Here is a 19,162-nt window from a genome sequence, read left to right as displayed (position 1 = left end):
GTGCTCCGAGTGAACAGGGGTTTTTCAGAGAATTTGAAAAATCGTATCAAAATATAATTCAAGGTTTGAGAAACACTGTACAGACGTGGGCACCGATCTGAGCTTCTGAGTCATCTGCAACAGGAGAAAAGAATGTGACATGTCGTAAGAAGTGTACGCATGTGCCCGCCTGTCCCTGGAGGTCCACCTGCAATTCCAGAGGCCCCAGGTGCCGATAAACCAGGCACCCTGCTCGCTCGGGATGTGACACAGTGACACCGCAGCCTCCACGCTCGGGCACAGTGACACTGCTCGTCCCGATGCCGGTGCCGGAGGTCTGGAGCTGTGCTGGTGCCTTGTCAGGGACCCCTTGAGCCTCGGACACAGCAACGGCCGAGGAGTTTGGTGTCTCAGCCGACAGAACACAGTCAAACAAACGAGACAAGGCAGCCTGAGCTCAAGCTCCAGTCACTGCCCCGAGCCCTGGGCTCCCGAGAGTGGCAGCACAAACCGGCCAAGGAAGAGCAGCAGTTGCGTCCCCAACATCTCCCTGACCGACCCGAGCTGCCAGCCTGGCAGGGGGCTGGGGGGGCTACAGGGAGACTGTGCCAGGGCTGTGGCACTCACAGCCACACAAACATCAGTAGAAGGTGGAACTGCCCGGACCCTGGCTGAACCCCAAGTAAGCACAGACCCCCCCAGCTGGAACCACTTCCACGGGGAGGCCGTGGGCAGGGGAGATGTGACTCACAGCACACACTGGGATGGAGAGCTCTGAGCAAATGAACGAATCAAGCACTTGTGAGCTAGGCCCTGTGAGTGCCACTGCCACATTCCTGTTGAGGCTCAGGACATTTCAGGATCCAATCCAAAATCCTTCGTTATTCATGTGTCTAAAAATAGGTCTTGATGGATTGCAGTGGTCAGCCAGAGCAGAGTAGCCACATACCTCTGATACGCAGAACTTAAATCTTCAGACTTCCAAAAAAGACCAGGGAGGTGACAGGTTTCCGGTGAAGCTGAACGAAATGCTGGGGGTGTCAGTTTTCATCCTCTGACATAATGTCTCTCCTTTCCAGCTGATAATTTGTGAGTAATAATATTGCATCTAATATACGTGAAAGCCCACAGCTGAAAAACACTTGCCCTGGGAAAGTTAAATGAAGCAAATGAATCCCACAGATACTTCTCCCAGTCATTAATGTCTCCTAGAATCATCACTGCTCTGAAGGCTGGTTTGAACAACGTGTCATCTTTTTTTTCCATTTCTGCTCATGAGTCAGCATCCTATCTTTTGTCCACTCTTCTCCTGAGTCTCCTGAGGTAGCAGAATCAGACCATCAATAAAGCGCTATCAATCATTAGTTGTTTCCATGGCTTTCAGGGAAGCACTAAAACCTTTCCTTGGCTGTGTAACTGAGTTCACAGTGATGCCTTGAGAGGCTACCTAGAAACAGAGACTATACAGCAGTAAAGGAATAAGGTAGGTATGTATTTGACAGGCCTTCAAAGGTACACCCTGGGAGCCAGAGGCCACTGCCAAGATGGACCCCAAGATGGACGACAGGTCATGAGTTCTTCACACTTTTATAGGTTTTGTTCATTTGCATAGCAGGGTTAATTCTCCAATTAAAGCTTCAGGTTAATGATGTAATTCCCCTCAGCTTGCCCTCCTCTCAGAGGCTTTTGGTTTATACATTTTGGGCCTAGGATGGTCTGGATGTCCTTGAAAAGCAGGCCCAGAGAGGCTTTGTTATGTCTACCTAGCACAAGAGAGCAGAAGTTAACAGGCTACAAGAAACTTCAGAGTTACACACTAAGCAGTACAGGATATGAAAAATATAAAAGTTAAAACCTAAGGCATCAATAGATCCGGTGGTACTGCAGCCAAGCACAGATTTTCTCTCCAGAGCCCCACACAGCAGGTCAGCCTGGTGGGATCAGGCACATGAGGATGCAGACAGACCAGCAGGTATCACTCAGTCTGAGGCAGTTTTAACCTAATCCATGCACTGAGTACCCATGGCCATGAACTAAAGCTTATTTATTGGCTGTGTTCTGCCTACAGCCTGATACCCAGACACTCTGAAGTGTGAATCCAAGGTACAATTGGCTAAGTGAAATTCAAGGACCATTTGCCTTTCCCCATGTACTCAAGAACCGCTTGGCCATGTTCTTGGGGCCTCTTCCTGGGATTAGGGATGTGCTTTGGTGTTTTGCTCCCAGCCGAGGAGAGCTGGCTGCCATCCCAGGGCTCGCTGCTGGGGCTGGAAGGTAACCTGATAATTTTGCTTCAGTTGTCAAATTGTCATTCTTCTTTTGAGCAGAATCCCCCTTCAGTCTTGACCCAGAATGTTTGTTACCTGCAAGTTATTTTCAGCCTGTTTTAGCCTTTGCTCTTTGAGTCCTAGCTGTGCCCACAGTCACCCTTATACTGAAACACGATTTTTCTTTACTGGATCTGTTGGGCAGCAGTGCCCAGAGCTGGGTACCCAGGACATGCAGTTTGTGATCTCTTCAGCCTAGGGAACTCCTCTGATGTCCTCATGTCTCCGGTAATTAGTGTATGTGTGTATAAATGTCAGCTCAATTTTCTTGGTGATCTGGGTGTTTCAGATGAACTAAATTACCTCATTCTTTCCTCTGATAACAAATGTCTATCTGTCTCTTAAAACATTTTTTGCTCTCATTCCCTTGGTAATTTTCACCCTGAACTGCTGGACACTTCAAAAGCCTGGCATTCAAAATGCAAGGAGCTCTGGTTTTTGTTCCCTGTATGACCGTCTTGATTTCACCCCAAGTCACCCCAAGACAATGACGATTTTTTTTTTATGAAGTTGAAAAGAAAGAAAAGCTAGAACTTGGCAGGTGTGTTTAAAGAAAGCAGAAATCACTCAAATCTGAAATGAAGACTTTCCTCTCTTTTTCTGAAAACAGGCAGTTTTCTTCAGTGTTTATTCTTGCTATTTCTAGACATATTAAGTGAAAAACATAAACTTCTGCCTCTGGATAAAGGAAGATTCTAACTATAAATCTTTGTGAATTCTTTACCTGCCTGAAACCCAAGCAAACACACAACAGAGAAGAGCCCCCAGAGGCACTGGTTGAAAAGGAGAACCTGTTTCTTTCAGCAGGCTGTTATTTCAGCATTGTCTGCTGGAGATGATCATGATCTATTACCACCGCATGGGGTGAAGGAAGGGATCCCAGGGGTTCTACTGCTCCTCTGCTGGGAGCTTTTAACTGGTTTCCCAAAATCCCTGAGATAGTTCAGAAGCAAGGAAGGAGATCACAGGGATAAAAGAAGAGACTCTGTGATGCCGGTATGACAGCTGTCAGTCACACAAGACTTCCAAAGTGTTTTATAGAAAAAGCCAGTTTCACAGGTGATCCAGCCAGCAAGAGGATTTGCCAATTGCCATAGGAAAATCAAAATGTTTTAGATTAAAATACAAGCTAGCACTATCAATTGGTTGAAAAATGTTTTCCAGTAGCAAATTAAGAAATGTATCTTTTACAATATTCTCCTTCTGCAGACAACTTTCTGTTTGCAATGTTTTTGTATGGGAATCTCCTGCTGTTGCTGGCACAGGGCTGGCTGGTGCATTTCTGTCACTGCGACATGGACAGCAAAGCAGGTGAACAAAAATGAGCCATTATTTTCTGTCTTGTTTCCTTTCCAGCTGTGCTCAGGCTGCTGCCCAGGGCTCTGTGGTTTGGACACACCTGTAGGCTCACATCACCAACGTCACTGACCTTGGTTTAAAGGTTTCCTCATTAACTTGGTGAGTCCCTGAAGAAAGACCCTTTCCTCTGCCTGGTTCTGACCAGACTGTGTTCCTGCTTGGCAGAGCTGTCCCCTGGGAAGCTGCTTCTCCTAGGGCTGCCTGAGCACCCCGGCTGGTGCTTGCCCCATCCTCCTCCCATAGCCTGGACAGTGTTAAAGGTGTTGGATACACCACAATGGGGCTTTAGTAGTTTTAAGACATTCAAGCTTGGTTTTAATGCCTTTGCCAATGAGCCTGACAACCTGTAACAGTGTGAGTGAGTCTCCTCTTAATTCCTCAGGGAGCACTTGGTAATACAGTGCAAGCCACAGAAAGATCTGGAATGTGAGATATAGATACAATGGGAAGAAAGAATTGTAAAACTAATGGTGGGGTTTTGCTAGGTCTGGAAGTTCAATGGGAGGATCCTCATGGCCTTTTACTACTTGATTATATGTTCTATGATTTTAAAGTCTATTGTAACAAATTGCAGTCAGCTCTGGGCTGATCAGGGCTTGCAGGTACCACCCTTTCATGGGGCCTTGTGAATTAGAGTAAATATTCGCTGAATTGAGGCTTCTGGGCATTTTTTCCTGCTCAGTCATACCCAGAGGCTCTTTTCTGGTATCACTAACTTTATGTTAGGGATAATCACAGATTCTCTCAGTTTCTAGAAACTGAGACGTGAAGTCCAAGCCATATGCAAGGAACTTGTTCCTCAGTAGCTTTACCTACTGTCATGATCTATTTAACTGGTGTTCCTTCTGGGTAAATCACAGCTGGTGGAGAACAGCAGAGGCACTGAACTGAGGCACTTGCTGCAGCAGTGCAGGGGTTAGGTACTGGTGAGACGGCAGTGGTCATAGCAATAAGCACAGCTCATTGGTAATTGGGAGGGTGTGTGGCAGACAGGGAGATCTGTCAGATGAGGCAATGGGAGCATGCTCGGCCCAGGCTCTAAACTGCTCATGTCTTGGCACAGGACCTTTCTCACTCTTTTTTTTTTTGCCTGAGGCAGGCAAAGGTTTAGTTGTTTTCTAATACTTTTAGGTCTGGGAGTCTTGTGAGCACTTGTGTGCTTCTTCCCATCTATCCCATCACTTGAAGTGACTTTCCCATAGTGGCACCTACTTCCCCACATCTTTGGTGGGACCAAATCTTCTCCAGCTCCTTCTCCCTCTTCCTTCTTTCCTAATGATGCTGAACTAGTCATCTCGGGCATAAAGCCATTGGGGGAGGAGGTCACAATGTTCCTGTGCAGTGATTAATGGCAAGTGTTCTTGGAGCAAAGAAGTGAGATGACTCTTTAAAATAACATTCATCAAAGGAAAGAGCTTGCTGGTTGCTAATTTTTGAGGGAGAGTCAGTATCCTCCCTCTGTGGGCTGATAATCCGGAATTGACTCACTGACTAAAATTGTCTAAACCATCATATTTCTAAAGTGTTGCATTTCAGACCAGGGCTTAAAGGGCCAGGAGCAGGGCTGGCTGACACCCTTAGGTATGTGTCACCATCCAGTTTGAGGGAACATTACAACCACAGGAGCAATCTCTAAAAGCTCCAGCCATCAAAGCTGCCTCTCCAATTGCTCCAAATAACCCCCTCTGTTTTCCCATAAAAGCCATGTGCTTTGGAAAGAGGCAGTGTGCTTGGGAAGCCAGTAATTGGGTAGAACACAGAAAAGAGATTCTTCCACCAGTGTGTTTGAGGGACTTGGTCAGGCAGACTCTCACAGGGGATGCCAGATACAGAACTGGAGTGATCCTCACAGTTGTGCATGTGTTGAAACCATGCAATTAAATCCTTGCCCAGCAAGTAAAAGGCTTCCTCCTTGGTGGGAAAAGTTCTTCCTGAGCTGGGGGACTTTGACCAGTGTACCTCCCTCCTCGAAGAATAGCCTTGCCTCCAGCAGTCATCCACATGGAAAGACTGAAGCACAGGCTTTCCTCTGGAAGCCATTCTACTTCAATGGTGTGTGGAAGTTAAAAATCATCTAAAACAATAATTGGTTCCTCTGCAGTTCAGTAGGGAACTGCTCAGCTCTCTTCACCACCATCACCAAAGTAGAGGGAGATGCATCAGTTGCAAGTGGGGCTGAGCAGGCACTCACAACCCCACAAACACCCTCACAGGAGGCACCAAGGGACACAGGAAGCACTGAGAAATGCTGTCTTTCACAGGAATGTACATGATACCACATGTCTGGGACCTTGGCAAGGATCAAAACTTACTTTTATAAGCCCAGCTCCAGAGTTCCTCTCCTACTTGTCCCAGCTTCATAGGTACCTATCGAGAGAGAGGGACATCTTGCAGGTTTGGAAGTGATAAATATTTGTGTTTGGTAAAATGGGAGCCTGGACTGTGCCCTGCATCCAGTGTTCAGCCTTTGCTGTCTCCAGGCAGAGCCACCTGCAGGGAAGACAGGTGGAAGAACAGGGTTCCCATGGAGGGCGAAGCTCTTCAGCTCCTGCTAGCACCCTGTCCAGTGTCCCTGGCTCTGGCCAGGTGTCCCCAGGATCACCAACAGCCTGAGTGCTGCTGTGTGCTGTTCTTCAAACATGGAAAAGTCATAAAACAATCAAAGAACGATCAGGAAAGCCTGTCTTTCTTGGAGTCTTACCCAGTTTTCTCCAAATTGCTTGACACAAATTAAAGTGATTTAAAATGACCCCAAAACTGCTATTAATTATATGTTTGGGTTTCTTGGTAGCCTGGGAATGGAAGGCTGCTGCAACCCCATTCTGCTATTATTAATGCTATTTTAACTTTCACCTCCTGGGTGGAAAAAGCATTTTATGTCTTGAATATTTTCTCTTGCCCTGGTCATGCAGGAGTCCTGAATTTTGGCAGTCTCATTAATTGTGGTTAGCCTTCAGCAATCACTCAGGCAACTGACATGGGCTTTTGGCAGAGGAGTTTCTGGTGATAAAGTCATACTTTGGGCTATGGACAAAATAATGCTTTTAATGGACACATTTATTGGAAAATTCAATACATATCCAAAAGACCAGGAAAATTGCAGTAGAGAAATACTCTCCTCCAAAATAAAAATCTCCGACCATCAAAGGTGTCTCTATGATGACTTCTGATAATGCCAATTTCCTATTCTTCCATAAAACCCACATGCATTTTGGTGGGCAGAGAAAGAGAAAGGAAAAATTCAGTGTTAGTCAGATAACTGTCCCTTCTCTCAAGTCTCAATAGATATCGGGGGCATGAGTATCAGGAAAGTGTGTCCCCTGGATGTGTGCTCTGCTTTATATCTTGGTTCTGTTTGGGGAGTGCAGGATCCTGTGTGCACAGGAAAATTTATCTTCTACACAAAGAGCTTTTTGTAGTAGTTGCACTTCACTGACTGAGCTTGTCCAGAACTTCAGAAATATCTTTCCTGACACCTCCTCATGCTGAGATGGAGTGTTGGGCAGTCTAGGTTTCTGCTAGTTGAGATAGAAGTTCCCAGTACGTGTACCATTAAAAAGGGGGAAGGCTGTTTTGTACCAGTGTCAAGTGCTGTTGGCACACTCTCTGATGCTCAGCCCTGCAACAGCTGGGACTAGGTCACCCCTCTGCGGGTCAGACGTGTCACTTGGTAAAAATAAAACCAGCTGAGAAAGCCCTGCCTTCAGGGAAGAGCAAGGTCTGTTCTCCTGTCACAGCCAGGATGCTGCCAGGGGCAGTGTTAGCATTTCACCCTGGTGTGATGTGCAGGGTTTGTGTTCCCACAGATGTGGCAGAGCCCCTGTGATGCGCGTGGAGTGTGCAGCAGTGCCCATGGCACACAGCAGTGGTGTCCATGGTGCTTCTGGCAGTGCCGTTGGTGTCTGCAGTAAATGTGTTGGTGCCCACGCTGTCGAGTCTGCTCCAGCTGCCCCTGCAGTTGCAGCCAATGCAACGACAAAGCCCAGTGACTGGTCCCAGATGAGGGCCAGGGGATGTTCTCCCTGTGCAGGGTCTAGGTGTTTTCTTCAGGCTGAGGAAAAGGGGCACTGAGTGCAGGGACTCTGAAGGGATGCTGCTGCAGGGCAGGCAATGGAGGAAAGGCAGGGTGGCTTCCCTTGTTGTTCTAGTGCCTGGGCAACCCTGGTGTTTATTTAACAGATTGTGTGGAATGGAACAGAAGAGCAGATGTGAGCGAAGTGTCTCTGTGGGCCACCCAAAAAAGGGTGCCTGGCATTGCTCTGCTGAGGAGAGGGATGGCTCAGAGATGGGGCCTTTGAGCTCTCAGTCCCACATGAATACAAATTCTCCCTATTTGCGCTCAGCAAATAATTTCTCCTCTCTTTCCTTTCCAAGAAGTAAGGTTAATAATAGCAATTTCTCTGCTTCACAGGAGAGCTGAGTATGAATTAATATTTGTCAAATAATATGAGACATTTTAAACAATATTTATGTGGAATAAAATTTCTGCAGAGGAAATGCAGTTTTTAAATTTTTGGGATCTCAGGAGTAAAATACCTGGACAGGATGAGTCTACACTGAGGAACACAAATTAATGTCAGAAAGATTTGGGAGTTCACGTGATCTGGAATGCCTGTGGCTGGAGTGGTGAGAGCACAAGGTTTGGGGAGCAGGGTACTGGTTTTCTGCAAAGCACAGAAAAGAGTTCTGTCACTGGAAGTTGAGAGGAGACCCCAGGGGAACAACAGGAATCCTAATGATGGACTTTGTCTCCCTTTTAGCACCAGCATGTTAATATTACATGTCAGGATTCTAACATAAACATTCCCAGCAGCCGACGAGCGTCTCCCTTGCAAAGCCTGGTCCAGCATTTGTCTCTGTGCCAGCACTGGAGTGGAAAAGATAAATGAAGAATTCATATTGTTGGACTAGACTCTGTTCGTCAATAATTCCAAGTAGTTCCTGAATTAGGCTATTACTAATTATCTATTTTCACCATAATTGGGAGGACAAGGGGTTCTGGCAGGCGGCGCATGAGACATACAGGAGAAAATGATTAAAGCAGAGCCAAAAATATCACCATACTGGAGTCATGAGTCAGATCCTGACCTTTCAAATAGCACTGCAGAGAGCCTGAGCTCATTTGGATGGGATCCTAGGGATCCAGGTGAGAGTGACAGGATGGGTCAGCATGGCTAGCTTTGGATAGACAGAAGAAACTGGGGATGTCCTGGAGGGGGGACAGAAAACTAAAGGGCATGGGGAGGTTCAGATGAATGTTTCTCCTTCTCTGGCTCTAGTCTTCCTGAAGAAAAGGGTAATCCCACACCCTTGATCTTAGCTGTTTTACCTGTCAGCACTCCTGATCACTCCCTGCAAAGAATGTGCATCCTCTGGTTAATGTGGTTATCAACAGTAATTAATTCCAGCTTCTGGTAATGAATTACAGCTTCTTCTTGATCAGCGTTTTAAAAGCCCTTTAAGCTTTGTGTCAAGTCACGTTTGCTCAGGAAAATGGAGTTACCAATCGCTCCTATGGAACTCACAATTCCTTGTGAACTGCTGCAACTGCAAGAGACTCAGTTTCAGAGATAAAGTGCCCATTGTGAGACTGGCCACAGAACTCCAAACCTGGCTCTGCAGGGACAGACTCATCAGGACTGGGGATGCTCCATGACAGGGGCTTTATAACACTGAGCGGCTCTGCAGAGACCAAGAGGAAAAGCTTTGTCCTGAGCAGGGATCCGTGGGATCCTCCATCATGCTCTGTCCAAGGCTCTTGCTGGATCTGACACCAGGAGGGCACCCAGCCCCTCAAAGGAGTGTCCCCTTGGGGCTCCACCAAGGCAGCTCCACCAACCTCCAGCTGGCACAGGGAGCAAAAGAGTGTCTGTGCCCTGTATCAGGGGTGAAGCTGTGACTCTGCTGAGGTCTGTCCATCCCCCTGCCCTCCCACTCCCTGGGATGTGATGCCTGCCAAGCCACACAGACGGCTGCCAGCAGCGGAGGAATATTTGTCTGCGTGCATTCCTTGTTAGTACAAATAAGTCTTTTTTAAGGTCATGGGCAGAGGAGTTGTCATGTCACATCCTGTTCTGTGTCTCCACGGCAACTCTAGACTTCCCAAACACACGGAGCAGAGCAGTGATGGTCTGTCTGCAGTCCATGAACTCCTGAGCTGTCCTGGTTGTGTCACCCACTGGCCCCCTTCCCAGAGTGGGAGCATGCAGAATAGCGTGTGTGGCAAACTGGCATGGTGCTGGCCCAGTGATGCTCCCTGCTTCACTGCCCTGGGACCAGGAAGATGCTGCCTGTGCACCGCAGCAGAGCCCACAGGGTCCCATCAATGGCAGATGAAAAAATAAAATTGGCTTTCAATATTTGGCTCCCAAGTCCGGAGTCACTCACTTTCCCTTGGATACGTGGGTGTTTGACTATGGGTGTTTCACAGGATCATGGGCACTATTTTCTCTCTCCTAAGAAAAAATTACTCTGCCAGATAAAACAAGCAAAAAATGCTGTTTGTGCTGATTCATAAGGAAACAATTTCCCTTCTAATTTAGCACTGTACAGCAGGAAATTGCAGAGTGATTTGCTGGAAGAGCAAGAAAACAGGATAGTACAGATCATACAGCATTTTCTAGGTAATGGATAATTCCTTCACAGCCTTAAAATCTGTGAGCAGGTTTTTGCTGCATGATATGGTGTAGACTAGAGAGTCATCCACATTTTCAGTAAGCTCCAGCTTCAGGAAGAACATAAATGAAGAAGCCTGGAGCTCAGTGGTCTTATTTATACCACTGGAAAATGATATCTGAGGGGCATCGAATCCCTGTGTGCTCCTGGCTTCATTGGCTGTGCTGGGGTTTGTGCATGAGCTGTTGGGTATTTAATAAACCTGGGGAATTGCCCTTGGAGTGGTGGTTTTGGCACTCAGGCCCAGGAGGTTTGGGAAGGTCCCACCTCTGCCAGTGGAGGGCCCTGGTGGGTCTGCATCGAGAACTAATTCCTCTGGGCTGCGGGGAGCTGGGGGGCACGGCGGGGTCTTCTTATGTCTGCTCTGTGTTTCTGGCCTTCTCCAGCTTAGTACCCACACTGGACAGGGGCTCTGCTCCTCTCAGGGATGTAGCTGAATTTCCAGTTCCTAGATCTTGAAGCACTTAGGGGTTTCAGGAGAAATTTAGGCTTCACTTTGCACCTAAAAGCCTAATTTGCTGCCATAGCAGTATAATTGCTTATTCTTGTCTGCTTTTAGAGTTGTGAAGTGGTTTTCCCCTCCAGTGAATCCTTCTATACCTCTCTCTCCTCTGCTGCTGGTCAGGCTGTTCCACAGCTCTCGCTTCCCTGAGTGTCACCAAGGTCCTGTGAGGATTCAGTGGCACCAGGTTATTCTGCCCTTTTTGCCTCTCATAATCCCAATAAATGATCTGCAATGCAGGAAAGATGTTATTTTGTGATGCTTGAAAATGCCAGTTCAGAACTCCTGAAAATTCAGAACCTCAGGGTTTGCCTCCCAATCCTTTTGTGCTTCAAACAGCATCTTGGTGAAGGATTAGCTCAGCTGCAGTTACCTTCACTTTTTATTTCTGAGATCATGGTCATCCCTGGCTGTGTGCAGTTTTTCATGCTAGGGGAGTATTAATCCAAGAATGTCCTCAGATACGCAAAAACAAACCCATGGAGGCCGGGGGGTGTTAAAGATCACAAAGAGAATGAGGTTGAGCTGGGCCGAGGGGATGGAAGGAGGAGCACAGCCATCCCCAGAGAGGTGCCTCCTCCCTCCCTGTGTCCCTCTGCTCAGGAGGTCGGCACCAGGAGCTGTCCCCTCCGGCCATCCTTGCAAACTTCTGCATCTTTATAAATTTCTCAAGAAACGTTTTCTCCGTCTTTCCTGGTTGGGGAAGAAACCCAGTGCAAAAGGGCATAGGAGTGGGAATCCTGTTTTTCTGGCATCTTAATGAAGCAAATCCTACAAGCTATCTGAAGAGGTTATAGGAAATCTCTGTCCTAAGCCAGGGATAAGCTGCCTGAGTATCCAGGAAGAGTTTTCTTGCAGCAACTCCAAAGGCACATTCCCAGCCTGTGAAGGGCTGCCCCTTGTCTTCTGGTTCCTCTCATGTTGTTATTGCTAGAGATTAGTATTAATTGCTAAACCCCGTGGAAAGGGAGGGCTTGGATGGTTTGGAGTGCCTGCAAAAGGAGTGTCACATATTTCAAAGTGTTTGATAAACAGGGGAGCAAAGGCAGATAACAGCATCAAAGCCCACATTGTGCTCTCCTGGTGTAACGGGCAGCTTTTGAGAGAGGGAGCAGATTGCTGAAGGCCATTGTTTTACTGGAGAACATGAACTGGCTTGACTGGTGACTCCCAGCAGCACCAGCAGGTGATAGACTGTACAGAAGGAGGCACTAGGAGGACAATTACACTTCACATCTTTTCCTTTAATGCACTGACTCCTAGAAAGGAGGTGTGAGCTAAAGCATGGAAGAAACCATTGTTTAATCTAGATTTGAAGTCCTGAATATTCATTGTTTATCTCCAGACCACTCCAGTGTTTCAAGTATGAGAGCTACAGGTTGATTCAAAGCTTTTATTAGAGAATTAGATTCATTTGAATCAAAATGCCTATGTAAGAAATTTGAATATCATCCAGCAGAAAGTGTCTGTCATGCCCTGGCAGCTCATCTTCAGAATGTAGCTGCATATTGATGAAGTGCTCATTGAATAAGAATTATCCAGTTCTGGAGAAGAAATAGAAGTCCTGATGGAGAAATAGTACTGACTGTGTAAAAGCAGACTGTCATCAAACAGACATGTTTGATGGATTCATGTTGCTCAAGAGATTTTCTCTCTGGTCATATGGATTATTGCTGCTCTGGCTCTGAGCCTTAGTGAGGGCTCTGCCAAGGCACCTGCCCATGGCTGCAATTGCAGATGAGTCTGGAACAGTCCTGAGCTGGGAGAGGATGCTCTGAACCTGTGGTACCTGTCTGCTGTGCTGCAGGAGCCTAAGCTGCCCCTGCTCCTGGCAACAGTGACAGCTGGAACCCCCCAGACCTGGGGCATGGTTTATGTTACAGGGTACTATTATTTTGCTGTTCCTATTTCCCCACACATGCACACAACAAACTCATCTGGTTTTAAGCCTTTTGTTGAGCTGTTGGTGTATTTGAGCTCAATTACATACTAAGGAGGGAAGAGAGAAGATTGCTCACTGAGCAGCCTGGCAAAGAACCTCACTGCTGAAGGTCCCTCTTTGCCACAGCAACAAAGTCACTCAGGCCTTCCAGTGCTCCATTGCAGTGCTGATTGACTGGAGTACAAAACATGGGATGGTGATCAGGAGATGTGGGGGTGTAGCTGCTTCCAAAGCCACGCTGAGTTTTAGCACATCAATGAGCTTCTGGTACCTGGGGAATCTGTCATTTTATTATCACCTGAGCTGCAAGAAAAGCAGAACCATATCAGCTCGTCTTTTTTCACAGCTATCACACAACTGCAACACTGAGTTCGGTACCTTCCCTCTTCCCAGGGAATACAGGATTTTCTCCTGAATCAGAATGGGAGGGCTTAGACTGCCAAAACAAGGAGTCAGCCCAAGACCTGTGGTATACCTCTGCTCTCAAATGAGGTCTTCATTGCTGACAACAGGCTGTTTTCTTCACAGGAGTGTTTTAGGGTTCAGGTCTACAAATCAGTTTAGGCTGGTCTAAGCCAGCCATCCCTCCATCCCAGCAAGCCATATCAGGGCCACTGACCTGCACTCACTTGTTTCATTTAGATTATACCCTTGCTGATTAGCATAAATGAGATGAATAGAAAGTGGAAAATTGGTCTTTGAGCCCAGCACTTGGCACTGAATTCTTATACAAAAAGGAAATGCCTGTCTCTTCAGTTTCTTTTCAGTTTTTTGTTCACAAATTCTTAAGTGAACAGAGAGACTCCTGGTGCTCCTTCTTTGCAGCCATTCATGTGCCTCTGGGAAAGGTTTGGCTTCTATGCTTGCCAGGCTAATCAAGGAAACAGAAAATACAGAACATTAGTGCATTGAAATCCCAGGCACAGGAGGGGCTTCTTTGAGGTGAAGTTTCCTGACTGAGATACCAGCTAGGGCAGGAAAAAACCAGAAGAAAAAAGGATAGGACCTGAGTCCCAGATTGGATAAGCCCCAAATACAGAAATTAATCCATCACCCAGGGTGATTAAGCATTGTGGATAGGAGAAATGGGTTTCCAGGGAGGATCCGGGCAGGCTTGCCAGAGGTCCCAGCATCAAGGGGGATGGCATTGAGCCGACCAAAGGCTCTGTGTTTTCTTCTGGGAAAAGCCTCAGCAGCCCCAACAGCAGCAGCATTTCCCTTGGTCTCTGCATTTTCCCCAGCAGGAGCCCCCTGCCACATATGGGTCTCTCTGGGCTACCAAAGGTTCTGCAGCCTCATGGTCAGGGTTTCAGGGTTTTGGGAATGTGCTGGGGACTGTGCAGGTGCTGGGGAGGGCAGGCAGGAAGCATGGGCAGCCCCTGCTGGCATTCCCCATCCCTGCTCCTTCCAGCCCTGGCCCAGTGGTCCCTGCCTCAGCAGTTTTGTGCCTCCCATCTTGTCTGAACATCTCAAAAACAAGAAGAGGATTCATAATTTTTCCTCTTACATCTGGAAAGGGAGGAACCCCACAAGACTGTGATTTAGATCAGTCCCTGGAGCAAGAAAGCTGAGCAGAAGCAACAAATCAGCATTCCTGAAACCTCTCCTGGTACCTGAGGTACCTTAGCTCTGGAGCAGAGGAACGTTCTGACAAGTACTGAACCCTGAGCAGAGCTCCCTGCATCCAGGAGAAACCCAGGAATTTCAAAATATAGCCAAGCTTCATTTTGGTAAGGAGAATATTTTGCACCATGGCTGGGGAGGGGCCCAGCCCCTGCAGAACCTCACAACCCAAATGGCAGTAACTGGGCTGCAGCAAGAGGCTCCTGCCAAGCACCAGCTGGGGGGCTGAGGTGTGACCTTGCTGTCGGTGTGACAGCCTGGGAGGCTTTATTAGCTGAGCTCTCTAGTAGTAGGTTGGTTGTTTTTGTGTTTGTTTGTTTGGGGATGGTTTTTGTGAAAACTTAATCTCCTGGTTTAATAAAATGGCATGTTTTTCCCTTGAGCTGGGCTGGCTCCCTGCAGATGCCCACCCATCACTGCTTGCCTGGTCTCTGCTGGAGGAGAGGTTCCAGTAGCCAAGGGCCAAGTGATGCTGGTGGCTGGAGACCATGGAAACTGACAAGAGGAAGACACACACCTTCAGGTATGTCCTTTCTGGTTTTGCTGATTCCTGAACTTGTTCCACAATCACAGTTCCAGAGGATTTAAGTACAAAAGTTTTTGATAGAAATATTGTATCACTATTGTGAAGAGGAAAAAACTTGCCTCGCCTTTATCCAGCAGGGAAATGCACATTGATGGGCCTTGACTTCACCCTGTGGGCCTGTTTCCATTTAAGTAGTTCAAAATTCTGCAGATAAAGCAGCCAAAGCTGGCACAGGTAATGTGTTTTGTTGGATAATTGCAGCTGGGAGTGGAGGATGCTGGCTGGCTGTGTTCTGCAGCCATATGCTGGCTGGGTGGTTTGTGTGTTGATTTCTTGCCTGGGTTGTTTAGAATTCTGCACCAGTAAGTAAAGAAATGGAAAATTTCTGCCTTGTCCGCAGTTGTTACAGAAATTTAAGGCCTCAAGGGGCCCTGGAAATCTTTGTGCTGCTTGATCCTAGGGCCAAAGCTCACTCCTCAGTGCTCTTGTTTAGCTCCTCACACTGAGCTTTTGAAGCTCCAATTTTCTCCAGCGCTAGATTTTGGTGAGTTACTCCAGGGCTGCCTGGCTGCTCCAGGGGCAGAGGGGCAGCGTGGGGCTGCACAGGGACGTGCCTGAGCAGTCCCAGCGCTCTCCAGTTTTGCGCAGCAGTGACAAATGCCCCTTTCATTCTAAACCTGCCCAGCCATTCCTCTTTGTTGCAGTTCCCTGAAGTCATCCTGTGGCCATCTGTTTGTCCCGCTCAGGCAGAGTGGCAGCCAGTCACCCTCTGCCAGGTCTGCCTGTCCCCAAGGCTGCCCCATGCCCACCATCCCACCCAGATCAGTCTCTTCAAGAGCCTTTGCCGGGAAAACCAGTGGAAATCCTCCTAGGGATTGAAAGGGGTTGTGTGGAGAGGTCCTCTTTATCCATGGTGCCTCCTTCCAGCAAGGAGGTAATTTCTCTAAGATGCATGTGTCTGCATGCTCCAGCAAATCACATTTCTCCAGTGTGTATTAATCCTTTTTTTCAGGCTGCTTGGAAGGGAATCTGGATGTAAAATAACTAAGATTGCCCCTGAAGCCCCTTTCAGAAAGGACACCCTACTGGCTGTTTTCTGTTCCCTTGGTGGTAAGGTAGTTTAGCTTATAATTTAAAAGCACAATAATCAGTACTTTTGTGTTTGAGCTCTTTAGACCTCCTGGGAAAGTGCCATTTGGATTATGCTCTCCAGATTTTATTGCTGTAATTTCATAACCTCTATTGACTGAATGAGTTGAAAATTAAGTTATAAATGCTTCAGCACAAGCGACTGTCAGAACTGCCCCTCCTTTCTTTTCCTGGTTGATTGTGCTTCTGCTTCTATGCATTTGCAAACCCAGAGATGGATTTTTGGGACCCTGCTGGGACCCTGCAGCACCTGCTGCAGCTCAGCTTTGCTGAGGCCCCCGCCCCCAATGCCCCTCGCGAGCAGCCGCTGGCGCCTGTGGCTGTCCTGCTAATCAGGAATCTGGCAGAGCCTCAGCACCCTCTGTCCTCTGGCTGAGCTGCTCCACAGTCCTGGCTGCCCTGGGCTGTGTGGCAGAGCTGCACCCCTGGCTGGGGCACCCATGGCCAGGGGTCGCTGCCAGGGGTAACGCAGGAACCTACCTGTCACCAATGCTGGTGGTGGCTGAACCATTCCTCCCAAATGCAGAAACTGGGTAAACATGTAGATCCTGGGGGATCCTTCCCAAGATCCTTGAGGGACCCTTCCAGCTGAGTGAGTGAGCTTTCACCAGAGCTCCACAGCTCAGAGGCTTTCTGAGCTGACACATCCCTACAGCTACACACAGACATTTGCCACACAGTGAGGTCCCTGAATCAGGGCTGTGGTGGGTGACTTGTCCCCAGATAGAACTCAGCAGGATGCTGCAGCTGCCATCAGCCTCTGCACAACTGTTCCTTGCTGCCTTTGTCACATCTCTTCCTTTGGTCAGAGTGGCACAACGGACAGAGTTTTGAAGTAAATGTATATTGTACCACTACTTTTCAAGTCATATCTTCATTCTTCCCTTCCTTTGGCGTGTGAGTCATCCCAGCAAACCTGTCATGCCTTAAATTAATTGGGCCTTGGAAGGGGACAGAGATAATGAGCCATTCCTGGATGGCATTTCTTAAAAGCCAGGGAATGTACAGCACAAGGTAAGGTGCTGCCTGAGTCTTCCTCACCTTGTCAAATGAATCCACATCTCTCCTGAGCTTGTGATGGGGTCTGTGTGGTGTCCATTGGCTGCTGGCCTCCAGTCCAGATACCTCTGAAGAGAAGCTGCTCTTACAAAGTCCTACTTCCAGAGCTCCAGTTTTCTGGCCTCAAACCAGCGATGTGCTCACAGAAGGGCTGAGTTTGGACACTGTGAGAGGTGGACAAGCTTTGAACTGTTCATCAAAGGCGAGAGGGCTCCTTGTGAGCTCAGTGCAGTGGGGGTGTGAGTGTGGGTTGTGCTTGGTCCCACCTGGACATGGGGGTGTCCCTGCTCACTAGCCTGTACCTGTGCAGGAGGACTCAAAGAAGCTCTGGCTGGTGCCCCCGAAGAGTGAGCTGCAAGCAGGGATGAGGGAATGAATGTCCCCCATCCCTGAGGGACATGAGTGTCCATGCATACCACACACAGAAAGTGACTTGCCCCTTCCACTCTTTGCCAAGTCCCTTTCATTAGCAGAGTTTTCTGGTAAGAAAAACAGGATTGTTTTGTTTTGTTTTGTTTGTTTGTTTTTCTGTCTTGATTACCATGCAGAGGGGGAGAAGAACCAAAGAAGAACCTCCAAAAAGAAAATACACCATAAGGAATGTTCAAGGCTCAGAGGCTTCTGAAGCTGATAGTTCACTCCATCAAAGGACAATGCACATTGATGGGTTGAATTCCCACACGGATGGGCTGCACCAACCCAAAGGCCAGGCTTTGATGGCCTAAGCCATGGCCAGGCTGGAGCACTCAGAGCTGGTAGGACAGCACAGGTAGGAGCTGCCTATTACTGTTACCTGTTAGGGTTTTGCATCCCATTGAAAATCAGGGAACCAGCAATCAGACAGGAATTGGGTGTGCTGTCAGTCATTCTGTATGACTTTTTTCCAAGGAGAAACAAAAAAAAAGCCTGAAGATCCAGCCCCAGTGGGCCACTAGACAAAGCCCATCAGAGTGGGGAGGGGCCACAGTTACAATGGTAGATTGTAATAGATAGTTACAATGGTTGTTCTGTCACCCAAACCTTACAGCTGAACCTTGAGGACTATCAAATCCATTATAAAGCTTTTCTTTTCCAACTACCTTGAAACTGCACTATTAGTAGCTATTATGTACTTGTAATTTGTATTTTGAACAATAAAGTCTAAATTGTAACTGTTCACAGGATATCAAATACAATTGTTATGGCATTGTTGCTCTTTTCTTATTTCTCCTTTTGAAGCCCATTTTGTACAACTTGCCCCTCCACCCACTCGCCTGTGCTGAATCTCAGAGCCAGTCAGAGCACATGATAACAGCAGGCTCTGGCCTGACATAATGCACACAAAAACACTGTTCCCATGTCAGTGGCAACTAATGCCAGATCATACTCTGACCCCGGGGAAATTGAGATTTGTTATCAGGATGACTATTTGCACTCCCCAGTTTCTGCCCCCTGAATTTTCATTTAAGTTGGACGATGAATTTAAAATTTAGTTGTAGTTTCTGCTTTAGATATGCAATGTCCATTGTTTAGAAATGTGGTGTGTCCATGCCAGGCGAGAGGATCCTGAAAGCCTCCACGGCTTGGGCTGGAGGAAGGTTCCAGAAGCACTCAGAGAGCCGGGCTTGGGTGGAAGCGCCTGGTGCCGAAGCTCTCACCCTGCCGCCACATCAGGCAAACCTGAGCTGGGTTATAACACATGTCTGGGCTGTGCACATTAGTAGCACATGCAATGGAAGGCTTGGTAGTTAATATTTCAGGGGCTCAGATATACTTTCTGTGCCCTAGAATCTAACAGACAGACACAAATGTCTGAGAGCAAAAGGAGGAGTTCTGCAGCTCCTCAGTTCCAAAGCCTCTGGTGCCTATGTATCTGCACTCTTATTGATTCTTCTGTCCAGAGGGAAACCAGCCCTCCAGAAAACAAAAAGACCTTCTGACATTTAAGACACAGAAGGAAAGACACAGAGTACCTTTAATACCTCCAGCCTGCAAAGTCTCCTCAGAGAGATAACAGGAATTTTACTCAAGAAGGACAGGCA

At 47.6% G+C, this 19,162-nt stretch overlaps 1 long non-coding RNA gene across 1 annotated transcript; it reads left to right on the top strand.

The window, feature by feature from the left end:
- Positions 1 to 13,797: 13,797 nt before the first annotated feature.
- On the top strand, positions 13,798 to 18,303 carry LOC108448811. Its single transcript, XR_001864837.1, has 3 exons — positions 13,798 to 14,514; positions 14,791 to 14,930; positions 15,946 to 18,303. It is a non-coding gene; the product is annotated as an uncharacterized LOC108448811 (long non-coding RNA).
- Positions 18,304 to 19,162: the final 859 nt, after the last annotated feature.

The sequence above is a fragment of the Corvus brachyrhynchos genome, unplaced genomic scaffold (genome assembly GCF_000691975.1).
Source record: "Corvus brachyrhynchos isolate BGI_N302 unplaced genomic scaffold, ASM69197v1 scaffold220, whole genome shotgun sequence".
Taxonomy (NCBI): Eukaryota; Metazoa; Chordata; class Aves; order Passeriformes; family Corvidae; genus Corvus; species Corvus brachyrhynchos.
Note: the sequence above shows the minus strand (reverse complement) of the source record. Positions and strands in the feature narration are given on the sequence as shown.